Source organism: Nelumbo nucifera, chromosome 2 (genome assembly GCF_055504915.1).
Source record: "Nelumbo nucifera cultivar China Antique chromosome 2, China Antique-T2T, whole genome shotgun sequence".
Taxonomy (NCBI): domain Eukaryota; kingdom Viridiplantae; phylum Streptophyta; class Magnoliopsida; order Proteales; family Nelumbonaceae; genus Nelumbo; species Nelumbo nucifera.
The window spans coordinates 92,849,767-92,873,305 of NC_142650.1; the positions used below are offsets into that span (position 1 = coordinate 92,849,767).

A 23,539-nucleotide genomic window follows, 5' to 3' on the forward strand; every position below is an offset into this window, starting at 1 on the left:
TTTTATTCAGACTAGCAAGTTGAATAGATAAAGCTATAAAAGAATCGATATGGTGTACTCCCCTTTGATCAGTTTAGTCATTATTCCATTGGTATCTATTCGACACCATTTCTTCCACTAGATCATAAGCTTCCTCTAGCGTTTTCCTCATGATAGTACCTCCTACAGCTGCATCAATAATGGAATGATTAGAGGGGGTAATACCATTATAAAAAGTTTGGATTTGACGCCAAATTGGTATCCCATGGTGAGGACACTTCATAAGCATCTCTTTAAATCATTCCCATGCTTCATACAAAGATTCCCTCTCTAATTGAGCGAAAATAGTGATATCATTAATTAATTTTGCTGTTTTAGAGGGTGGAAAATACTTAGCCAAGAATTTTTGGGTCAAGTCATTCCAAGTGGTAATGCTTCCTTTAGGGAGTGAGTTAAGCCAATCATTAGCTCTATCACGTAATGAGAATGGAAAAAGTTTAAGCCTAATATCATCATCGCTAACTCCATTATGTTTAAATGTATCACATACTTCTAGGAAATTAACAATATGTGCATTAGGATCATCACTTGGTAACCCACTAAATTGAATACTCGTCTAAATCATTTGGATAATTGTAGGCTTGATTTTGAAATTATTGGCTTGAATTGTGGGCTTGCAAATGCTGGAAATAGCCCCATCCATTGTTGGACAAGCATAGTCCAAAAGGGTGCGATTTGCCTCCATTTCTTCCTCAACTTCTACTGCTTGTTCGCCTCTTTCAATCATCTCTTTCGTTTTACCTCTGTTGGTTCATTGCAATAATCGAAGGGTTCTTTCTATTTCAGGATCGAATTCTGCTAGTTCTTCCCTTCTAGTGCGTGTCATACCCTAATAAATCTGAACACAGAAAGAGTTTGAACAAATAAAAAATAAAAACAAAAATAAAAATCCAAATTAACCAAGGTTAACAAGTTCTAAAATTACTTTAGGATTAAATCCTCGGCAACGGCGCCAAAAACTTGATAGCTATAATTATATAACTCTAGCAAGTGCACTAGTTATCAGGTAGTATAAAAATATCATTCCCACAAGGATTTAACAAAATAAGTATTAGAACTACAACCTTCCTTAATTATTTGGACAACCGAAATTCAGATCCAACAATAAGAACTACTGAAAATTAAAAATAGAAAATGAAAATGAAAGCAAGGGTAATCAATAAATGAATATGCAACGATTAACTGAAATCACTAGGATCATTGGTCCGCCTAACCATTCCAATGAATATTAATGGATGAGATTAACCAAAATAATTTATCATTTTCATAAGCTGAAGTTTTTCCAAGTTTATTTAATATTATTTCCCAAGATATATCAAATCTATTTCTATCAAGTAACCCTTTGATCCCTCGACTAGAGTTCTTAAGATAGAAATGCATTAAGTTCAAAAAAAAAAACTTATACATTCAGATGAATCATGTGTATATATCCCTATATACCATTCAATTCATACTATGAATTATTCAGTCCATTATATGAATTCCTCTCCCGATTCATTCACATAAACCCAATCAATTAAGAGGTGGCCAAACTCCTAACCGCATTAAGCATAATAACTCATAGACTATATGGAAAATCACAATCTTGGATAATTCATAAATTTATTGTCATGGTTAGGCTTTCCACAGCCCTAGCTACAAATAAATTAATTCATGAAAGAGGAAATAAAACAAACAAGAGGAAAGAAAGAACTCATGATGTCGCCCTTGGAGCTGAGATCTTTTCTTCTTGCTGCCACCTCCTTCTTGAAGCTTTCTTGCCTAGCTGATCCCCTTCTTGAAACTTTCTTGAGGGTATTCTTGATTGCTTCAGAGAGAGCTTCAGTAATTGATAGATGCCAGGTGCTGGTACGCCCAACCCTTTGTATATTTTTAGGGGAGGGGCTGTTACAACTACATGGAGTTATCTCAAGAATGGATAATCCAGATTAGTTTTAAACTGATCCTATCCTATCTTATCTTATCTCTTATCTAATGATCTCAGTCTTCTTTAACTTTCTAGAATTACATTAAAATTCAAATCTAAGAAGACTCTGGATTTTTTAATTCGAGTGGGCTGCTGCAAGGCTTTTCTGCGAATTGGGCTTTAGCTATGAGGTGGGCTTTAGTGCGGATCTACTTCGACTTTGGGCCCAATTTTGACTTCAGTTCAGGCCGGATATGTTAAAACCCAAAACATGAAATTTGTAGATTTCACTCTTGTCGTTCCAGTGCATCTTGAATCAGCCCAGTTGGAGCCCGGATATGAGAGTTAGGTCCAGATTACTAAACGGTGCCAAAACTGTGAAAAAACATCCGATTAGCCTTGTTTTCCTTCTGACGGCTTCTTTCCTTGCCTTGAATCAAAATACAAGAGTAATGAGTCCAATTAAGTGTTAATTAAGTGTAAAAAGACTGAATATCAGAGATAAGAATATGATAATTTTTATTCACATCATATTCCCTTCGAATAATGCCTGAGCCAGCAAAGAACAAAGGCACCATCCTAACTTAGTGCTCTATTGATTAATGAAAGAAAGCACTGGAGGCTATCCTCAGTCATTTCTCTTTCCTCAATAATCCCTTATGAATTGTAAAAATCCGCTAGTTAGCTACTTGAGCTCCTATACTAGATCTTATTTTCGACGAACTAGCCAAACCCATGGGATGCACCTCAGGAATCATCAAAGGGCTAAAAAATGAATAAAAAATAGGAAAAAAAGAGAGAAGAATGAGAGTGTCTGAGTGAACTTGCTCCACTAAAGTTATCTTAAATTTATTTAGAGTGAGGAGGTCATAAATCAGGCATAGGCTATACTTGACATATGCTTCTTCAATATGCAACGTGCGGTCGATAATGAAATGAAAGGAGGCCTTCCATGGCCGCTTGTTTGACCTTGTGCACCTAATCTTGATAATATGAAGTAAAGTCCCCTAGTTGGTCTGTTGATCCTTTTTGTTAACATTTTTTTCATAACAAAGACTTCCTAGCGATGTGTGTTAAAACAAGCAAGATGCAGGTAGGGTAACTAAGCAAGACCTCAAAGAAAAGGAGGAAAAATTAAAGAAGGAGAAAAATGAAAATGAAAGGAAGAAAAATGAGGAAAAGATAAAAAAAAGACAGTAAAAAAGGAAAAAAGAAAGGAAAAAATGAATGAACTATTGACAACTTTGCTGAGAATGAAATAATCAAGGAAGGTTGGGCAATGGAGATCAATGCAATAGTAAATTGATAAATGGAGAATCAAGAAATAATTAGAATAAATTGGGGCAATTAAGATGATTTTTATCTCTATGGGATTTTGCATGATGACATTTACTCGCTAATCTTGACTTTTCCTACCTTTCTACATTTCATCTCAAAATAAAAGTCATCCCTAAGCAATAAGATGGCATGATTCATGCTAATGAAGAATATGAAGAGCAATGTCTATCCATATTACTATGAAGAGAGCCTTGATAAAAATCAAAAAGAAAAAAAGAGAAAGAGAGAGAGAGAGAAGAAAGAAAAGAAAAAGAGGACGAAAATATGATGGTGAGAGTAGACCCTGAATTAAATCCCTAAAGAGATGATCCAAGCATCTGATGCCTATATTAATTGTTATTTAGGCCTTTTAACCCATCATTCGTAATCTCCATCCCATGCCACGCTTTGTCTTAAAGAACAAGACCTCCTCGATCTTTGAAAAATTAGCGAATCAACACTAGAATAACCTATTTGGTTGACAGTGAAGGACCTTCTCTCTGTCTCAGCTTCATAACCGTCATTTATGGTAACAAAGAAAAAAAAAGAGAGAAAAAAAAAGAAAAATAAAAACTGGTAACCATCAGTTTTCACACTTTGAGTTGCTTTTAATATGATTTTCTTTGCGAAAAATGTACCCTAATTCCGTAAGTTTCTGATGCCTAGGAGGGGCCATTCTACCAAAAGTCAATATTTTAAACATTATGAATTTGTTTTGATGTATTCCTTTACAGAAAATGTACCTTGATTCTGAAGGTTCTTGATACCTAGGAGAGGTCACTTTGCCAAGAATAAAATGATCTGAACATGATGAAACGATGCTACATGAGAACTCTTATTCTTCATCTTCCCTTACCATAATCTTCCTCCTTACTTTTCCCTTCCAAGACTTCCCTTTCATAATAATCTCTATGCACTTCTTATCATTGTTGTTTCATAGTCTCCAATCTCAGAACAAAGAGGGGCAGCTGTCAACATCTGATTTTGCTTGGTCCACTGCCTAAGCCTCAAATTTACCTCAAGCACTTGATCAGGCCCTTTTGATCATACCAAAACACCTTAAAACCCAATAAAACCGAATTTCACCCCGAAAGCCCTCAAATCCTCCATTAAATTTGCTTGATTCTCATCTAATGGCCCCGATTAACCCCCGACTACACTTTGACCCTCAAATCAAGCACCATCATCAGATTCATGACTTCCTATAATACATACCCACAAAATTTCAGCTCAAAATTCCTTCATTTACCCTCTCATCAAATAAAGATTCCATTTCAACCTCTTTCGATAGCCTGAAACACCTACAACCCAGATCCCCTTGATCTAAACATATATGAACCAATCAAACCATACAATTGAGACCTAGACAAACCAAAATACCTTCCCATAAAGTTCCAACCGAAGATTCTCCCATTTACCCTTTCATTAAACCAAGATTTCATTTTAGATCTCCTCACTAACCCAAATTTCTACAATCTTGGCCCCCCTAAACCAATCATACAATTACCACCAGATCTTGGACACCCTAAAATACCCACCTGTAAAATTTCAGCCCAAAATACCTTTCTTTGACCCTTTATCACACCAAGATTCCATTTCAAAGCCCCATATTGATCAAACCACTACCATTCCAGATTTGCCCGACCCAGGCCCTATTGGGCCAATCCAACTTTACCAATGACCTCAAATTGTCTAAAAATCCTACCCTGTAAAGTTTCACGCAAAATCGCCCTTATCTACCCTTTCATTGCATAAAAATTTTGTTTCAAAACCCTGACTAAACTGTACCCTTTTCCAAATCTGCATGATTTATGCCCAATTACCCTAATCTAAAGTCACCAATCAACTTGGGACGTCCAAAAACCCAACCCTACCAAATTGTAGTAAAAAAAAATCATCCAAAAAAATTTCGTTTCGGCAAATCTCATTTACCCGTACATGCAAAACCCCTCTCTGTACCCAAAACCCATCTAAACCCTTTGATCATTAACCCAAAACCCACCATCATTGAACCAAGAACCCCGATTTAATCCCCTTACACCCAGCTTGACCTAGTTTTTTTGGAAAATTACCAAAATGCCCCTAGATTTCCCCTAAATATACCGAAATGCCCCTAATCCTACATATAAAAGACCACCTAGGTTTTCAATCTGAACTAATCTACTATTCATTGGCGTCCTTCGAACCCAAAACTAGAGGTAGCGACACGAGAAGTAGCTCTCGACAAAGTAGGGTCTCCCCTTGCACCTCTGGCCTCCTTCTCTCTTCCTATCCTTCTTCATCCTCTTCGTTTTCTTCCTAGAAATCGCATGTTCATCATCTTCAATAAAGAACTAGAAAGGTAGCGTATTTGAAACTGACGACCTCCCCTTTCCCCTCGACTGCAGCAGCAAACCAGCAACACCCCTTCCTAGCCCCTCTCTCTCTCTCTCTCATTCTTCTTCTTCTTCTTCTTCTTCTTGCACTACCTTTATAGCTCGACCCAACAACAACAACCTCCAATCCCGCTCTTCTCTCTTACTCTCTCCCATTTTCTATTCTCTTGTCATTTTCCCTCACTCTGTTATCAATCGAATACGTCTGCCACTTTAATTTCCACCATTGTTGCCGCATTGCTCACTTCTAATCACAATTGATCTAACTGACTAGAGTGGACACCACTCAATTTCGTTCCCTTTCAATCTCAAGTGAAGCCTCCATCATAGGCAATGGTTTCTGAATAATCCCAACAAGCTCCTGTCCACGGGCATCAACCATTGCAGTAGTTCTAGGAGGGAGAAACCAAGGATAGTACGACACTCAAGCTTCCCCTGCTACATTGACTATGTTCAAGCCAACATAAAACTAGGTAAACTCTTCTCATGTGGATCGTTATAGGATAATGGAGATTGGGAGAGAAAGAACTAATAGAGCTAGTTTGCCAAATCGACTCTTGTAAGTTCTCAGTATCGACCTAGTCCAACCATGTTTTTCTCCTGCTCTCTTTTTAACTGATGCATAAATCTGATTTGTACTCTTATATCAAACCCTATTATTTTTTAGGGAAAATTCCTGATAGGTACCCTATACTTTAGGTCGAGTGTCAATTTAGTACACAAACTTTAAAATGCGATAATCTAGTAACCAAACTTTCAAAATGCAACAATTTAGTGGCCAACGCTAACCAGTCATTAAGTGGCATGTAAAAAGACAAAAATGCCCTTCAAGTGTCATCTAATTTTCTTTATCAAACATCCAGTATAACCAGACCGGTAGTGCCACCTATTCATCGTCTTTCCTCCTCTCCTCCTCTCCACCCCTCTAATTTGCTAGTTTAAGAATGTTGCCATGGATTCCTTGCTTGGGTTGCTCCATGAGGATGATAACAACGTCCCAATCGCTATTGCACAGGGTATGGTTCCAGTTCTTGTTTAGTTACTGATTCGAGCTCCCTAAAATTAAAGTAGAAATCAGTTGCGGCGATTTCGAGGATTCCGCTGCGAAAGAACATATGCAATCCTAAAAGCTTTCGAGTTTGGGATTCATGGTTTACAGAGTTACAATGTGCTTCTTCGTTTTCATGATCTTTATGTTACTGGCATTGCCACCAATATACGCTTGTGAATATTGCTTACCACCTCACCCCACCCGAGATCGCCAAAATCCCCCATCGCCCAGTGGTGTATCTGGAAGCGTGTCATTAACCACTTCGGAACACCAGTTAAGAGATTTATAAATTTTTCCAATCCTCACGTAACCTTAAACAACATAGTACATGGTGAGGAAGGGGTCGAGCCCACAGGGAAGCAAGAGAAAAATTATTATTTTCTCGTTTCGAACAAATAAAAAAATGGAACTAGGGATTGTAGAAAATAAGAAAATAAAATTTATTAATGCTGAAATTAAAGGTTCGGAATTAAACAAGACAATAATCAAAAGTCAGAAATAAAAGAACACTGAAATCAACAAAAGAAATAAATAAAAGTGATCCAAAATTCGGATCCAGTGGCGGTAGCTGTAGATTGGCTAGATGGTTTGCAGAAACCCCTCCTGACAAGATCTAGACGTCCTTCCCTTCTTCAGCCCTTGAACCCCTAGAGACACCTTAGCCTTGAACCAGACGAATTCGGATCTGCCAAACACACAAACGAACAGAAATTAAATCTAAAATATTGTTGAAATAAAAATAGCATGAAAGAAAATAAAGAAAATAAAATGAAGGTTGATCAGATCCAGTGGTGGTAGCTACAGATTGGCTGGACTACTTGTAGAACCCCTCCTTACAAGATTTGGGCATCCTTCCCTTCTATAACCCTTGAACTTCTCAAGAAACCTTAACCTTGTGAACTGGGTGAATTGACCAACCCTTTCTCCAGGGCCCCTAGGGTCCCTTTTATAGAAAAGGGTTGATAAAACTGGGATTAGAGAGAAAGAGGGGGGCGGTAGCTGGATTTTGCAGAAATATGGGTGCCTTAGGGCTTAAAATGGAGGGTTAGGATTGTTTTAAGGTGATCCTAAGGCTGAAAAGAAAAAGAGAGGGCATCCAATATTAGGTAGGGCTGAAATTTGGGCACCTAGAATTGAATGGTAGAGATCTAGGCACCTAGGGCTGAAAGGTGGAGATTAAAAGGAGTGGGTGGCGCCCTAGGGTGAATGGCTGGGATAGAGAGTGAAATAGAGGGCTGAGATCTAGTGGCTAAAGGCTGAATGGTGAGGATTAGAAGTTAGGTGGCACCCTCGGGTTAGAATGCTTCAAAAGAAGGTGCCCTAGAATGAAGGGTGGAGATTAGATGTTAGGAAGGGATGGAAGGTGAGGATTTAGCAGTTAGGGGCGCCTAGGGTTTGTTAGAGATGAAAATAATGAGTGGGGAGGCACTCTAGGGTTTGCTAAGGAGAGGGGAGTATGCTAATACAATAGGAGGCTCGCCATTCTAGGTTTAGCAGATAGGAGGCGTCCTCATGTGCTCAGTTTTTCACAAAAACACCCCCTCTCTGCTGGACTTCACACCAGCTTCCCAAAAACTACATTTCAGCCTTGAAACTTTCCTAGTTTTCCGTAAGATTTGCACGGAGACCCTCAGAGGTCAGAATATTGAATTTAACTAGAAAAAGGGGACATTTTGACTATGCTAAGGCCTAAAATACTCATGAAATGATGTCCTTAAGCTATCAAACTATAGAGTTATCACATCCCCAAATTAACCATTGCTATTCCCTTAGCAATGCAACCTTAAAAATACACAGAGTAAAGAGATCATTCCCATCACAAGATCATCCTTAACAAATTTAGCCAAGTATCCTAATTTCAGAATTCTCAAACTTTGTATAGATCGGTATTGGGCTTAACGGGTAAAACTATCTTGTTTTGAACATTATAAAAACTTGGTTTAAAAATCTTATATACCCTTCCATTTGCAGATTGTCAAGAAACTTTGAGATTGATTTTTAAAATCAAGCGGGTATTCTTCTTATCATTTCCAACAATGGATTTCTACCCCCTGAACTTGATATGCACACTAATTTATTTTTATTTCTACCTTCCACTGTTTGACGCAAATCTCGACACTTGCCTTAGGTGAAGAGACCGGATTACTAAGTGTTAGGTGATTGTCTTTGGCATTCCCTTTTCCATTTGACGTGAATCTTGACACTTGACATAGGTAAAGAGACCCGATTACTAAGTCTAGGGTGTCCATTGACATTTTATTCTCTCTGTTTTTTTTTTTTTTTGCAACACTGTTCAAGGTAGTCCAATGTGTCTAACAATTTGAAGAATTTCTATCTAATTTCTCAATCTTTCTCTTCTTATCCTGACAGGGGAAAACTTGGGAGTATTTTTCAATTTCTAAACAGTTTCGACAATATTCAAATAAGACCGATTTTTACTCCTATCACTTGCTATCAATTTCTACAAAATTCAATATTCTTCTATCAGTTTCCTCAACTTTTTCTGTTTGGGAATCTCTTTTAATGGAAAGAATTTTTAAATTTTTCAGTGAAATTTTAATTCTACATATTTAAAGGCTTAGCTTCTCTTTTTATTTTTTTTATTTTTTTCTCTCTCTTTCCTCACCCCCCAACTTAAGTGCCATTGTCCCTAATGGCATGACTAGAATGTTGCAAAGGGACTTGGGCCAAAGGGAACAATCAAGAGGGTTTTCCCAATGGGGTTTAAGGGCTGCCAAATGGTCTCGAATCAAGAAAAGAAAAACTCTAATCCTAAAAGCAAATGAAAACTACATTGGTTTTTCTCCCAACCAACACTAAGTTTAACGTCTTCATTCAGACACATTCACACACTTTTCTCATCTATACTCTCAGACTCGCTTTCTTCTTCCCACAGACAAGGTTCAGACTGGGCTAACCTAGGGGTAGACACGACATCTAAAAGATCATCCACTGCATCTACCTTGAACTCATCTTCCCCTAGGTTTGGATACTTAGTGGCACTAAACACACTTAATTGGACATTCTGCTTCCCAAATGAAGTGTCCATTTCTCCCGATTTATAGTTGATATTTGCATTGGCCATTGCTAGAAATGGATGTCCTAAGATTATCGAGTTATGGTTCAGTTCCTCGGTTGGGATCATGTCTAGGGTGACAAAATCTACTAGGAAGTAACAAACTTCTATCCTGACAATAACGTCCTTAATAACACCTCAAGGAGTCTTGACTAACCGATCAGCGAGTTGCAGAATTACCGGGGTAGGAAACTCGCCGATCCTAAACCTTTCATAAATAATTGAGGGAAGAATTTACACTAGCCCCAAGATCCAATAGGGCCCGATTGGAAGTGAATCCAAAGATGACACAGCTTATGAGAGGAGCACCAGGGTCACTCATTTTTCGGGGAACTTGGTTTAAGAGAACCGCACTAACATCTGCCGAGAGCATCACCTTTTGTGGGGCCGATCGTGGCTCCCTCTTTTGAGTGCATAGCTCTTTCAAGAACTTGGCGTAGGCCGGGACATGTTGGATTGCGTCGAAGAGAGGGTTGTTAATATGGACTTGCTTGAATAACTCCCTGATCTCCTCATTGCAAGTCTCTTTCTTCTTTCGCAATGGCCCGATTGTGAGTGCGGTTGGAAAGAGAACTACAAGTCGGTTCACTATAGGCTCTTCTTCTAAATTTTCCTTTCCTTTTTCTTCCCCTCCCCCCCCCCCCCCCCCCCCCCCCCCTCAAATTGGGGTCTTCTTGCTCATTTTCTTCTTCACCAACTCTCTTTTTCCTATACGGGTCTTTTAAAATCCTCCCACTCCTTAAGGTTGTAACAGCTTTGGCATTTTCAAACTAAGGGTTCTTAGGAGGTGGTTGAATCTGCTGTGGAGGAAAACCTAGTGGATGATTTCTAGGATTCGCAACTGGTTGACTTGGTAGTTGCCCTACTTCTCTCCTTGCATTGGCTTTGGCTAGCTATCCTATTTGACTCTCTAATCTAGCGATGGACTGTTGTTGAGTTAGGATTAGCTACTGAAGCTGCATGAATTGGTCATCAACTGTATGGGTCTGAGGAGGTTGTGAGTGAGCCTGATAAGGTTGGGTCGGTTGGTTCCAAGGGTACATCTATTGGAATTGACTCTGCACTTGTGGCCTCTGAAATTGCTGGGCCATGGAGTTAGATGGGTGATACTACTGAGACAGTGTGTTAGGTTGATGCATCCTCCAAGAAAATTTAGGGTAATTTCTCCACCCAGTGTTGTAAGTATTTGAGAATGGGTCATTATTGGGCTTCAAGAAACTCTGGGCTGCCTGAACCTGTTCTTGGATAAACGGCGGAAATTGGGCCGCTATGGGACAATCATCAACCTGGTGGGCTGGGCTAGCACAAATGCAACAAACTTCAGGATAGGGTGTAGATGGGCCCGGTTGCTGGTTATAGGTGGAGAATTGATCAAGTTTTTGGGCTAGAAGATCTACCCTATCCAATTTTCTAGAGATTGCATTCAAGTCCATTCTTGCCTCGGGCTCTATACTATTCCTGACTTCGTAGAGCCATGCCCTCTTTAAGGGTCCCACCGACCTTTCATAGGAATACAATGATGCATTGTTGATTGAGTTTTCACTCAAGGTCTCAAAAAGACCATACGCTTCATCCTCATTTTTGCTCATAAATGCCCCCCTACAGGATGCATCTACCATTGGCCTATATTGATCAGTCAAACCTTCATAGAAGGCTTGGACAATTTGCCACTTTGATAGGCCATGGTCTGGGCACTTTATCATCAATTCTTTCACTCTTTCCCAAGACTCGTGAATTTGTTCACCCAGTGTTTGGGTGAATTCAATGATGTCTCTTCTCATGGTGTTGGTTCATCCTATAAGGTAAAAGTTTCTAAGGAATTCCTACTGCATTTTTACCCAAGTTCTAATAGGTCTCCCTATACTTCCCAACCAATTCTTGGCCTTGTCTTTCAAGGAGAAGGGAAAAAGAGTTAATCTAAGGGCATCATCATTAATGTTTTGGATCCTTACGGTGGAACATATTTCTAGAAACTCGTCTATGTGTCTGTATGGGTCCTCACTCGGGTTCCCATAGAAAGAGGGAAGCATCTGGATTGTGCTTGATTTAATCTCATACTGCAAGGCTTGGGTATCTAGCAACTGTATGGAGGATGAAGGGTTATACTAGGGTGGAGTGAAATACTCCTTCAGCTTTCTGGGTTGTGCATCATTGATTCCGGCCATTTGGTTGCATTGTTGGTGATGGAGGTATCTCTCTATCTCAGGTATGGGTTATATTGTTTCTCTCCTCAAGATCTCCTTCCCAACATACAACTCGGAAGTCCCTTTTTCTTCTTTTTGAAATTTGAAATTTAAATTTTGAATTTTAATTTCAAATTTAGATTTTGAAATTTAAACTCTGAAATTCAAACTCAAATTTGAATTTTTTTTAAATTTTTTATTTTCTTTTATTTTTCTGAAATTTGAAATTTAAATTCAAATTTGAAGTTTTTAAATTTTTAAAAATTCAAACACACGACCTACGGGCTGACCTAAGGTTTCCTAAACTAGTGGTTCAATCAATGTGAATCCTCTTAGGTTCACTTGGAATTGCACCACTTCCTTTGGTTAGCCAAGTAAGAGGTGGAGATGTGGAAGGCTCCCCTTGCTCTCGCAAGGACCTAATTATGTAACCACAAAACTCGCTTAGGCTTAGCCGATTAACCTCTTTCCTTAGACACCAACCACCGGTTATGGAAAGTAATTACAACCTTCCCTAAAATTCAGCACACTTTTGAACCAAATGCGAGGCTCCCTAAAGGATCTTGCTATCCAATTATTAAATTAGGGTTTAGGGTGAACCGCACGTTAAAGGATGGTGGTTTTTGGGCCAAGGAAGGGTGATGAAATCCCCACCTTATCTTATTTAAATTGGATTGCCCTTAAATGGATTAACGGAAAGACACAATAAACAAAATAAATGCAACTAATTACAATGCATAAACAATTATTTCTAATATGGAATTCAGCAATTTAACATAAAATAATAAAATAAAACTAATTCAGCAAAAGGAACAATTAAAATAAAAAAAAAGAAAACCTAACACATTCACAACTAACAAGATAATTTCAACAATTAAAAAATCCTATATGATGCATGCCCTAGAATATCAAACCCTAGATGTTGGAATGCAAATGCAAAAATTTTAAAATATTAATTAAAATTTTTTATTATTTTTTTAATTATTATTTTTTTAAATTAGAAAATTTAAATTTAAATTCAAATTCAAATTCAAATTCAGATTCAAATTAAAATTTAAATTTTGAATTCAAATTTGAAATTTAAACCCAAATTCAAAAATTTAAATAATTTCCTATTAACAATTAATTATTCAATTAAATAACTAATTAAAGGGCAATTAAATAAAGCAACAAATAATTACAGCAAATAGAAAATAAAAGGATTAATTATGCTAAAAAAATTAACAACTACAAAAATAAATACTAACAAGGGAAACTGCTACTCTAAGGATTAAATCAAAAATAAAAAAGAATACACGGCAATAAAAGAGAATAAAATAAAATAAACAAAGTGAGTTTCTAATCTGAAAAAAAAAGTAGAACCTAATAATCCTAAACAGAAATTCGCTCAATAAATTAAAAGAAAAAAAGAAAAATATATATTTAAGAATGAAACGAAAAAGAAATAGTATACAAAAAAATAAATCGGATCTAGAAAAAAGAAAGAAAAAAAATTAATTAACTAGGAATTAAAAAATCACTATTTTACCAAAAAAAAGTAGTTCGAAAATAAAAATAAAAAAACAAGACTAAATTAGGACTACTACACCTGAAACACAATCCAATTTCTCTTCTATTCTCTTTTCCTCGGTAGTCCGACAACGCTTCGGTACCCCACCTTTTGCTATTACGTCTTGCAAAATCAAAGAGAAGCGAGGTGAGGAAGGGGTCGAAGCGAGGTGCAAAAAATAATAATGAAACAGATCCAGACAAAGCAAATAAAAATTTTTCTTCGTTGCTTCCCTGGTGACGATGCCAAAAACTTGGTGTATCTGAAAGCGTGTTGTTAACCACTTCAGAACACCAGCAAAGAGATTTATAAATTTTTTCAATCCTCACGTAACCTTAAACAACGTAGTACGTGGTGAGGAAGGGGTCGAACCCATAGGGAAGCGAGGGAAAAAATATTATTTTCTCGTTCTTGACAAATAAAAAAAATGGAACTGGGGATTGCAGAAAATAAAAAAATAAAATTTATTAATGCTGAAATTAAAGGTTCGGAATTAAACAAGACAATAATCAAAATTCAGAAAAAAAAGAACATTGAAATCAACAAAAGAAATAAATAAAAGTGATACAAAATTCGGATCCAGTGGTGGTAGTTGTATATTGGCTAGACGGCTTACAAGAGCCCCTCCTGACAAGATATGGACGTCTTTCCCTTCTTCAGCCCTCGAACCCCTCGAGACACCTTAGCCTTGAATCGGACGAATTCGGATCTGCAAAACACACAAATGAACAGAAATTAAATCTAAAAGATTGCTGAAATGAAAATAGCATGAAAGAAAATAAAGAAAATAAAATGATGGTTGATCAGATCTAGTGGCGATAGTTGCAGATTGGCTGGACTATTTGCAAGAACCCCTGCCGACAAGATTTGCACGTCCTTCCCTTCTACAACCCTTGAACTCATCAATAAACCTTAGCCTTGTGAACTGGGTGAATTGACCAACCCTTTCTCCAGGGCCCCTAGGGTCCTTTTTATAGAGAATGATGGATAAAACTGGGATTAGAGAGAAAGAGGGGGCCGGCAGCTGGGATTTTGCAGAAATATGGGTGTCCTAAGGCTTAGAATGGAGCGTTAGGATTGTTCTAAGGTGATCCTAAGGCTGAAAAGAAAAAGAGAGGGTGCCCAATATTATGTAGGGCTGAGATTTGGACGCCCAGAATTAGATGGTGGAGATTTAGGCGCGTAGGGCTGAAAGGTGGAGATTAAAAGGAGTGGGTGGCACCCTAAGATGAATGGCTGAGATAGAGAGTGAAATAGAGGGCTAAGATCTAGTGGCTAAAGACTGAATGGTGAGGATTAGAAGTTAGGTGGCGCCCTAGGGTTAGAATGCATCAAAAGAAGGTGTCGTAGAACGAATGGTGGAGATTAGATGTTAAGAAGGGATGAAAGGTGAGGATTTAGTAGTTAAGGGTGGCTAGGGTTTGTTAGAAATGAAAATAATTAGTGAGGAGGTGCCCTAGGGTTTGCTAAGGAGAGGGGAGTATGCCAATACAGTAGGAGGGGCGCCATTCTAGGTTTAGCAGATAGGAGGCGCCCTCCTGTCAGGGAGCTCACCAGTGGAAAATGCTTCATGTCCGGTGCTTGGAGGTCTGCTAGAGCTTCAAGCAGTTGTTTGCCTCTATTTCATTTTCTTGAGAAATGATGAACATTTCCAAGGGTAATTTTGACATTTTTAAAAGTTTTAAATCGCACATGAGGTCACGTGATATACATAACTGATGGTCCATTAATGGTAGGTACTAGATTGTCGCATTTTGAAAGTTCGGATACTAGATTTTCGCATTTTAAAGTTCGGGTACAAAATTGACACTCGACCTAAATTACAGGTACCTATCGAGAATTTTCCCTATTTTTTATCCTTCTTCTCTCAGTTTTGTAATTGTTTTTAGGTTATAATGGTAGTTTCATATCGTCCTATTTTCATATAATTTGGGGTTGACCTCCATATGAATAAAAAAACCGTATGAATTCAAATCTCTGTTCTTTTTTCTGATTCTTCCCATTGATCTGCTAATTAGTTGATCGTCTTGTTTTCTATGTTTTATAATGATATTAATCTGTTCTACTATTTGTTTAGTTAGTGATTGATTAGCAATTTGAATCATTACTTATCCTTGTTTGTGTTACTTGTGCTTAATCTTAGTTATCTGTTTGATTAATAGTTAGTTTCATTAAATTCATGCCGGGAAACACAGTTTTTTTTATTACTTATTTTGTCCTAATGCCAGAGTCAGAGGGAGTGATCAACCTGAATTCTCCCATGAGCAGGTGGATTTTCTGCAATAGTTAGGAACATAAATAAGTAGTAAAGAGAAAATATGTGATGAAGCATAAATAAATAAATAAGTGGGGTTTGATTTTCTTAGGTTGCTATATTCTTGTTTTGTCTTTACTTGTTAATGCATTCGCAGTTTTTTATCTCCTCTTTATATATATCCAAGAAGTACGAATAGGCCCAATGCAGATTTCTGTTTTGCACTGCAGAGCTATAAACATTCAAAATGGCAACAATTCACACTGTATGCACCATCGCTCGCTCGTAAATTGGCATCAATTCCGAACTGACACCTACCCCAACAGTACTTTGTGCCTATAAATTCTGACCCTGGGCTGAACTGTCTTTCTCCCTTTTCATATTCACACATTGTCTACGTGGAACCCCTATGGGCCCTACCTATTGGACATTAGGAGAGGGGTGCCTAACCCCTTCCCCCTTTCATCTGAATCTTTCCATGATTGGTGGAGCCGGTGCTTCGGGCTTTAGAGTCACTATTAAAACAAAACGTTTTTGAAAAGAAAAAAATTCCTGAAGGTCGCATCACCTCCATTACCTAATCTGATGGGTGGCAACTCCAAATCCAACCCAAGTGAGCCATTTCCTAATGCTCATAAGGGTCGGCCTGGCACGGCCCTCAGCCTAAGCCTACGCAGGCATGTGTCATGCCATGGGCCGAGCTGGTACATGGGCCAAGTCTTAGGACAAGCCAAACCAGGCCAAGTTGGTCAGTGAGCCAAGTCTTAGGCCAGGTTGAGCCATGAACGAGGCTAAGCCTTTCATGGGCTTGGTAGCCCAATAGTTCAGCCTGACCCATTAACAACGCTAAATTAATTAATTAAATAATTTGAGTTAGCCTTTATGATCACTCTTGTGTTGACAATACTTAAAGTTTTATTTATTTCTTTACTTATTTTACCAAGTTATTTGATTAGTTAATAATTTAATAATCTAACAAAGTTTTATTGCTAGCAAAGTAAGACATAGAATCGTGTATATATTTATATATTTACTCTCTCACTTGATTGCTTATTTATCTTATTTATTTTATAAACTTACTTATTTATTAAATTAAATTAAATATTATTTAATTATTTACAAAAATACAATAACAAAAGTCATCTCTCCCTCTTTCACTCTATTGCCCGATAACTGTGATTGTTTATTTATTTATTTTATTAAAATAAATATATTATTATCCATAATTTTTTATTTATTTTAAATATATCTTTTTCTCCAATAAACTTTTAATTAAAAAATTTACCTTTCATAAATTTATTTCTTATATAATAATTTACCTTTGACAAACCATGTTTTGCCAGGGGCCCCTCCGCTAGTATTTTAGTATTAAAGAAGAAGACTCTAGCATATCATCAATTTGTCAAATGTATATCATCAATTTATGAAATGTGTGTGGCTTTAATAATACCAGGTTATGGCAAGCACCTGAACCACTATCAATCTAAAGTCAGGCATCATCTATGGTTACCTCATTATCTCTTCACATGCTTCAATTAAAAATTTGAAAAGCCCCATCTTAAGGAGAGAATCCAAAACAAGGTGCGGCGGAAACATGGAGAGCATTGATTTTTATATCGTTTTTTTTTTTTTTTTTTTTAATAGAGACCATTGATTTGAAACATGCATGTGTATGCATTTCTTAATGACATGCTATGTTGAAATAGATGCTCCCAACAAAGTATTTTATAGGATTTGTATGGCAATAAATAAAAGGGAGTGTGTTGGGGTCAAGAACTAATTAACCACCATGTGGGTCTCTAATTTTATCTTTAAAACAGTTACATGAAGCCTTTAATAAGGTAATAAATACTATTAAATTTTGATTCAATATATTTATTTATATATATATACGTACATACACATATATATATACTAAACTTTTTAATTTAATAATATTTTTTTTTCATTTAAAACCCACTTTAGATTCCTATATAAAATGCCATTAAATCAAATAAAATTGAAATTTCATGTGATTAATAATAATAAAATAAACACCCTTATCATGATCTCTTGAATGCATCATATCAGGGCTATCCAAATAAATTTTCATGCATAGCTTTCCAAGTTTCCATAAAAACTGAGCTACATGAGTCTCTTGGATGTGTAAGAACATTCAAACCCCCGATTTGTGTAGTCCTTTTTCTTTCTTTTATATATATATCAACTCCTGTCTAATGCAATTGATTATCAGGATGAAACCCATCATCACAATCTGCATACACAGTGACTATGTCTCCATCCAATGGAACGACACCATGAACCATATTTGTATTTTAAATCAGCAATTGTCATTTCCTTATTAATCCCCCTCCCCACCACACTCATATAATACAATTCTTGGTGAAGCTTGAGATCCACTCACTTATGAACTAGATGGTTGACCACTTCTTTTATTGGATTTCATATGGCCACCATCTTATTTAATTGGAACTGTGATGTGAGATAACCAACAGTTGTCTCCATAAATTTTGATGGATCTGTGATTATATATGATCCACATTGACAAACCAAACACTATATATTAATCCATAGATCAGATAATCATGGCAAACTATAATTTATACTATAAAACTTTTTAAGGGTCTGATCATGAAACCAAACATATTCTACAATTATGTGATGGGTAACAAAGTTTTACGAGTAAAAATCTTAGGTCAATGAAATAATCACCGTTATAGTAATTTTTCAATTTATTTAGATGTAGAGAGTTAGGGACTATCATTCCTATGGTTTTTAAAACCGGACCAGACCGGATGGTCTGACTGAAAAACCGGGAACTGGTTACCTGACTGGTTCCGTTTTCTCCAAAAATCGCTTTTTTTTCCCAAAACCATTGGTTTTGGTCAATAAACCACTGAACCGGCTGGTTAATTATTCAAACCGTTTTGATCGTTTTTCAATTTTTTTTTAGTTTTTTGTCAGAACGGGCTGGCTGTTCAGGTTGAATGGTGGGATCGTTCAAACTGGTAACCGGACCCCTGACCAGTTCGCCAGTTCGGTTTTAAAAACCATGATCATTCCAATTCCTAGCAGTGGAATTCAAACCCTATCAACCCCATATGTTAACCGAAACCTCAAAACCAACTGCTGGGTGTTTCAGTTGGTGTGCCACTAGGGGCTGGGGGTTGTGGGCTACCCACGCTGTGTAGCCCAATGTAAAAAAGTGTAAAATAAACAGAAAAGTATAGACAGGTCCAATGCAGATTTCTGAATTCCACTACAAATCTATAAACATTCAAAATGTCAAAAACCCCACTTTATACATCTCGTGAGTTGGCATTAATTCCAAGCTGGCGCTTACCCCAACTGTACTTTTTGAGCCTAAAAATTCTGACCCTGGGCTGAACTGTCATTCTCCCTAAAATATAAAAACCTCCTCCGAGGCTTCTGACAATCAAAAAAAAAAGAAAAAAAAAAGAAAAAAAACCTCCCCTATAATTTTTTAAAATCCTACAATTACCTCCCTTTAATCATTGTCCTAGAAAACGTTGGCCTTATGCATTATTTTTTTGAAAATATCAACTTTAACCTTATTTCTAGCAATTGAGATGTCGATTTACTAAAATACTCCAAAAAGATTTTGTAAATTTAATTTTGTAAATTCATTATGAATAAATGAAGTCTAAAAGAGTAAAGTAATTTAATTTTGTAAATTCATTATGAATAAATGAAGTCTAAAAGGGAAAATTTGGCATTTTGGTTATATTAAAAGATTTCCTAACAAATAATAAAAGCAACTTTGTAACTTCAAAGTCTATATAATGAAGACAATAATACTTTTTTCTTGATAAATTGAGACAATGATTAGAAGGGAGGTAATTGCAATATTTTTCAAAACTACAAGGGAGGTTTTTGTTAAAATGAAACTTCAAGGGAGATTTTTATGATTGCCAAAAACCTTAGGGGAGGTTTTTATAATTTACCCAAAAACACTTACAGTCCATTTGTTTTGGGAGAGATGATGTGATACGATGAGAATAGCATTCTCAAAATATGAGATGTGAGGTCTCACCAAATAGGTGTGACCCCATTGAGAAGCATGAAAATTGTGCGATGATAGTGAGAAAAATTTATCAAGGGGTGGATTGTTCTCATCTCCCACCTCCATAATAGTCCGAACTCCGACCACCTGTATCCTTCATCTCCGGCAAAGGTAACATTTCCGACGGTTATTGTCTTTGTCTTCTCCAGCAAAGATAGAAAGGACAAGTTATGGTGTCTACATTTCTGGTGTTATTGTCTTTAGATCTCACATAAGAAGGATAGGTTATTGTCTTTGTCTTCTCTGGCGAAGGTAATGTTTCTGATGGTTTTGTGTGATGGTTGTTTATTTGCAAAGTATTAAATAGCATGGTTGGCCCTCAACTCATTGAATTGCCCCTCCAACCATGGTCATTCGGACTAGTTTTTCCTTGTCGGTGAGCTAAAACATGACACTTGTGTTCCAAATCTGCTACTATTGTCCTCTGGTTTAACTTCGACACTCTAGATCTGGCTACAGACATGTGTTTGTTCCAGATCTGGAGTTTTTCCCATGGATATTTGCTAGCCCCATGGATTTGTTCCACTTCTGTGGTATTTCTTCATCCCTTAATCTCATCAACCAAACACTAGAAGCATATATTATGTAGGATAGTAGGTCTCAGCAAACAAATGGACCAAAAAATGAGAAAATAAATTCTTCCTTTCTCATTCCATCCTTTCTCATCTCATCCCACTGTTTCTCAGAAAGCAAACAGACCATTAAAGGAAACTCAGAAGTAGACCTGTTCATGGGCCAGGTGGCCCGATGGGCCGGCTCGGCCCGGCCCGGCCCCCAGATGGGCTTGGACATTCTTATAGGCCCGTGGGCTTAAATTCAGGCCAAAAAGCCCAACCCGCAATAAATTCGAGCCAGGCTCGGGTTTTGTCAAAATAGCCTGGCCCGAGCCCGACCTAGCCCGACCTAATATTAAACTTAAAATTAGTTATGTGATTATGTCCATTTAAATAAATTTTTTGATTTAAGAATGTAAAATTGTGTTTTAAAATATAAAAGAAAGGGAAAAATACCATCTTGTAGGCCCATTGTTCATTTAAATAGAAAAAAAAATACTATCCGAGCCCGACCTAGCCCGACCTAATATTAAACTTAAAATTAGTTATGTGATTATGTCCATTTGAATAAATTTTTTGATTTAAGAATGTAAAATTGTGTTTTAAAATATAAAAGAAAGGGAAAAATTCCATCTTGTAGACCCATTGTTCATTTAAATAGAAAAAAAAAATACTATCTGAATTTTTAATTCTAATTTGAATAGGGAAAATTGTTTTCTTTTTCAATTAGGTCGGGCTTCGGGCTTCGGGCTTCGGGCTTTTTACCAGGGCCAGGCTCGGGCCCAAGTTATAGGCCCGCTTGTCGGGCCGGGCTCGGGCTCAGGCCTATTATATTTTCATTAGTGACAAGTGAAAGCCCGGCCCGGCCCATGAACAGGTCTACTTAGAAGTTCATTGAGAATCCAATTTATGGAGTTTAAAAATAATTCTCCAATGATACTGGACTAGACAGTTCGTCCATCAGAACTGGGAACTAGCAACCAAAATGCTTGTTTGGTTGCCCCATTCTAAGAATGTTGATTTGATCAAATTTACCCTATTTACATGTATCAGTATATCAATGTGTCATATCCTCTAAGGGTGTCAATTGGATTGGGTTTGGTCCAATCTGATCCAGTCCAATATGAGTTCATTACAAATGGAGCGGGTCCAATCCAATCCAATAAATACTTTGAACCATCAAGTCTGAACTGGTCCAATTCAATGTTTTATTGGTCTGTCCAATCCATCTAAATTGATTTTGATTTGAATGGATTCAATCCAAAACCGGTCCATTGACACCCCTAAGACTCCCTAACATTTATTATTTCGATCATATTTTCACGTAAAATTCAACTATGATGCCACAATGGTAACCATTCATGTTTTATGATACCTGTTGATTATCCAGCTATGGAGGACACCATGATGACTCACTCAGCTCAAAAGCATTATTTTAAAAGCCTTATCCTATCCTTAGTGATGCGAGCTACCAATCCTCATCCAAATATACCAAAATAAATAAAAACATTGTATCCGGAGCCAAACACGGTCTTAACACGTAGAAATGTGAACTGCATTTTTTTTTTAATTTTTTAATCAAATGGTGAAATGGTCCCAGAGTCTCTCTAAGCTAAATAAATTATCGACTAGGGAACAGCCCATCCGTGTCCACACACGAATTCTCATCTCCTTTCAGTTTACTTCTTCGTGTGTTCTTTGTCTTTGTCTCCGTGATTGCGATGGATCCTGGGCCAGTCCATACGTCCAAAACACGGATCCAATCAATCAATTTCATCACTTTAAGAAAAAGGCTGTAGTGGGCCCTATTTATGTTGCTGTTTGATGGATCAAGTTACCTGTTTTCGGCCCATGTCTACCTTTAGTATCATCACTGGCTTGTACTCTTCTGCACCAGCTATTAAAAGTATTTTCCTTTAGCCTAGTTTGTTTGCAGTGTAATTGTTTTATAATATATGTAATTTCATTTGCACTGATGCAAAATTTTGAGAGTGCAAATAATTGTGGTGCAAATTCTGATTTAGTTTTGTTTCAATTTTCACCTTTTCTTTCTGCATTGAATACGGAGTAAAACATGAAGCAAGATACAAGTTAAAGCAAAATTAGATAAGAATTTGTATTCTTCCCATTTGCATTCAAATGAAATTGCACTGCAAATATAGAGGGCCTTTGTAAAAAAAAAATTTACACTTTCATCCTAAGTCTCGTAAATTTTTTATTTTCTTTTTCAAGTTTATTTTCATGTTTTTAGGACCATTATGTTCCACCATGGCAAGCTTTTAAAATGGACTCAAGAGTCAAGACAAAGCATCATTTAAATTGCAACGGTAGATTGTAAAAATTTAGTTTCTTTTCCTAACTTAATTGTAGGGAAAATATTTTCTAGGAATCTATATTCCGTGTTGAACCAAATATGAGAAAATTTTAAAATCCTGAAAAATGTTTTCTTTCTCAATATTATTTTTGAGAGGCAAGGCAATTTTGGATGATTTTAGGATCAAAACGATGATCCCACAGACCCTGCGTAGCAATTGACATCCAATCACAGCTGCTTTGAAGAAGCTAATAGAAGAAGCTTATATGGAGAGCTGCTTTAATGGTTGTACAACGAACAAGTTTAAGTTGATAAATTTCAGGATTTGTGCTTTTAAAGTCCCAACTGTAGACCGTGTTATGGGGCTTAAAAATGTTCTAATTTTAGATTACCACACCCCAAAACTTAAAAGCAGAAGTTTATCCCTCCCAAACAGGCACTTAGGTTCCATTAGGCATTGGTGTGGTAACTTTGCCACACTGACATTGCATTTAATGGTTTAGAGACCAACCTTTGGATGGATCCCACTGGACAGAGTGCCCTGCACCAAATGTGAGCATTAGTTGGACCCACTGATCTTTATGGTAGGACTCATTTATTGGAGGTCCCGTATCTTGTATGGACCCAAATGTCAGCATTAGTAGGACCCACTGATCTTTATGGTAGGACCCATTTATTGGAGGTCCCGTATCTTGTATGGACCCAAATGTCAGCATTAGTTTCTGCAGTCCCAGACCCAAACTTTTTTCTCTCTACACGTTCTGCTTTTAGTGATGATCAGACTAAATTTGAACACTTAAAACAAAAGCAAAGGCAGAGTATTTATTGTAGAATAGA

General features: G+C 37.0%; 1 non-coding gene across 1 annotated transcript; it reads left to right on the top strand.

Moving 5' to 3' along the window:
- Window positions 1–239: 239 nt before the first annotated feature.
- Window positions 240–346, top strand: LOC148802523 (small nucleolar RNA R71). Its single transcript, XR_016083248.1, has one exon. It is a non-coding gene; the product is annotated as a small nucleolar RNA R71 (small nucleolar RNA).
- The last annotated feature ends 23,193 nt before the right edge of the window (window positions 347–23,539 follow it).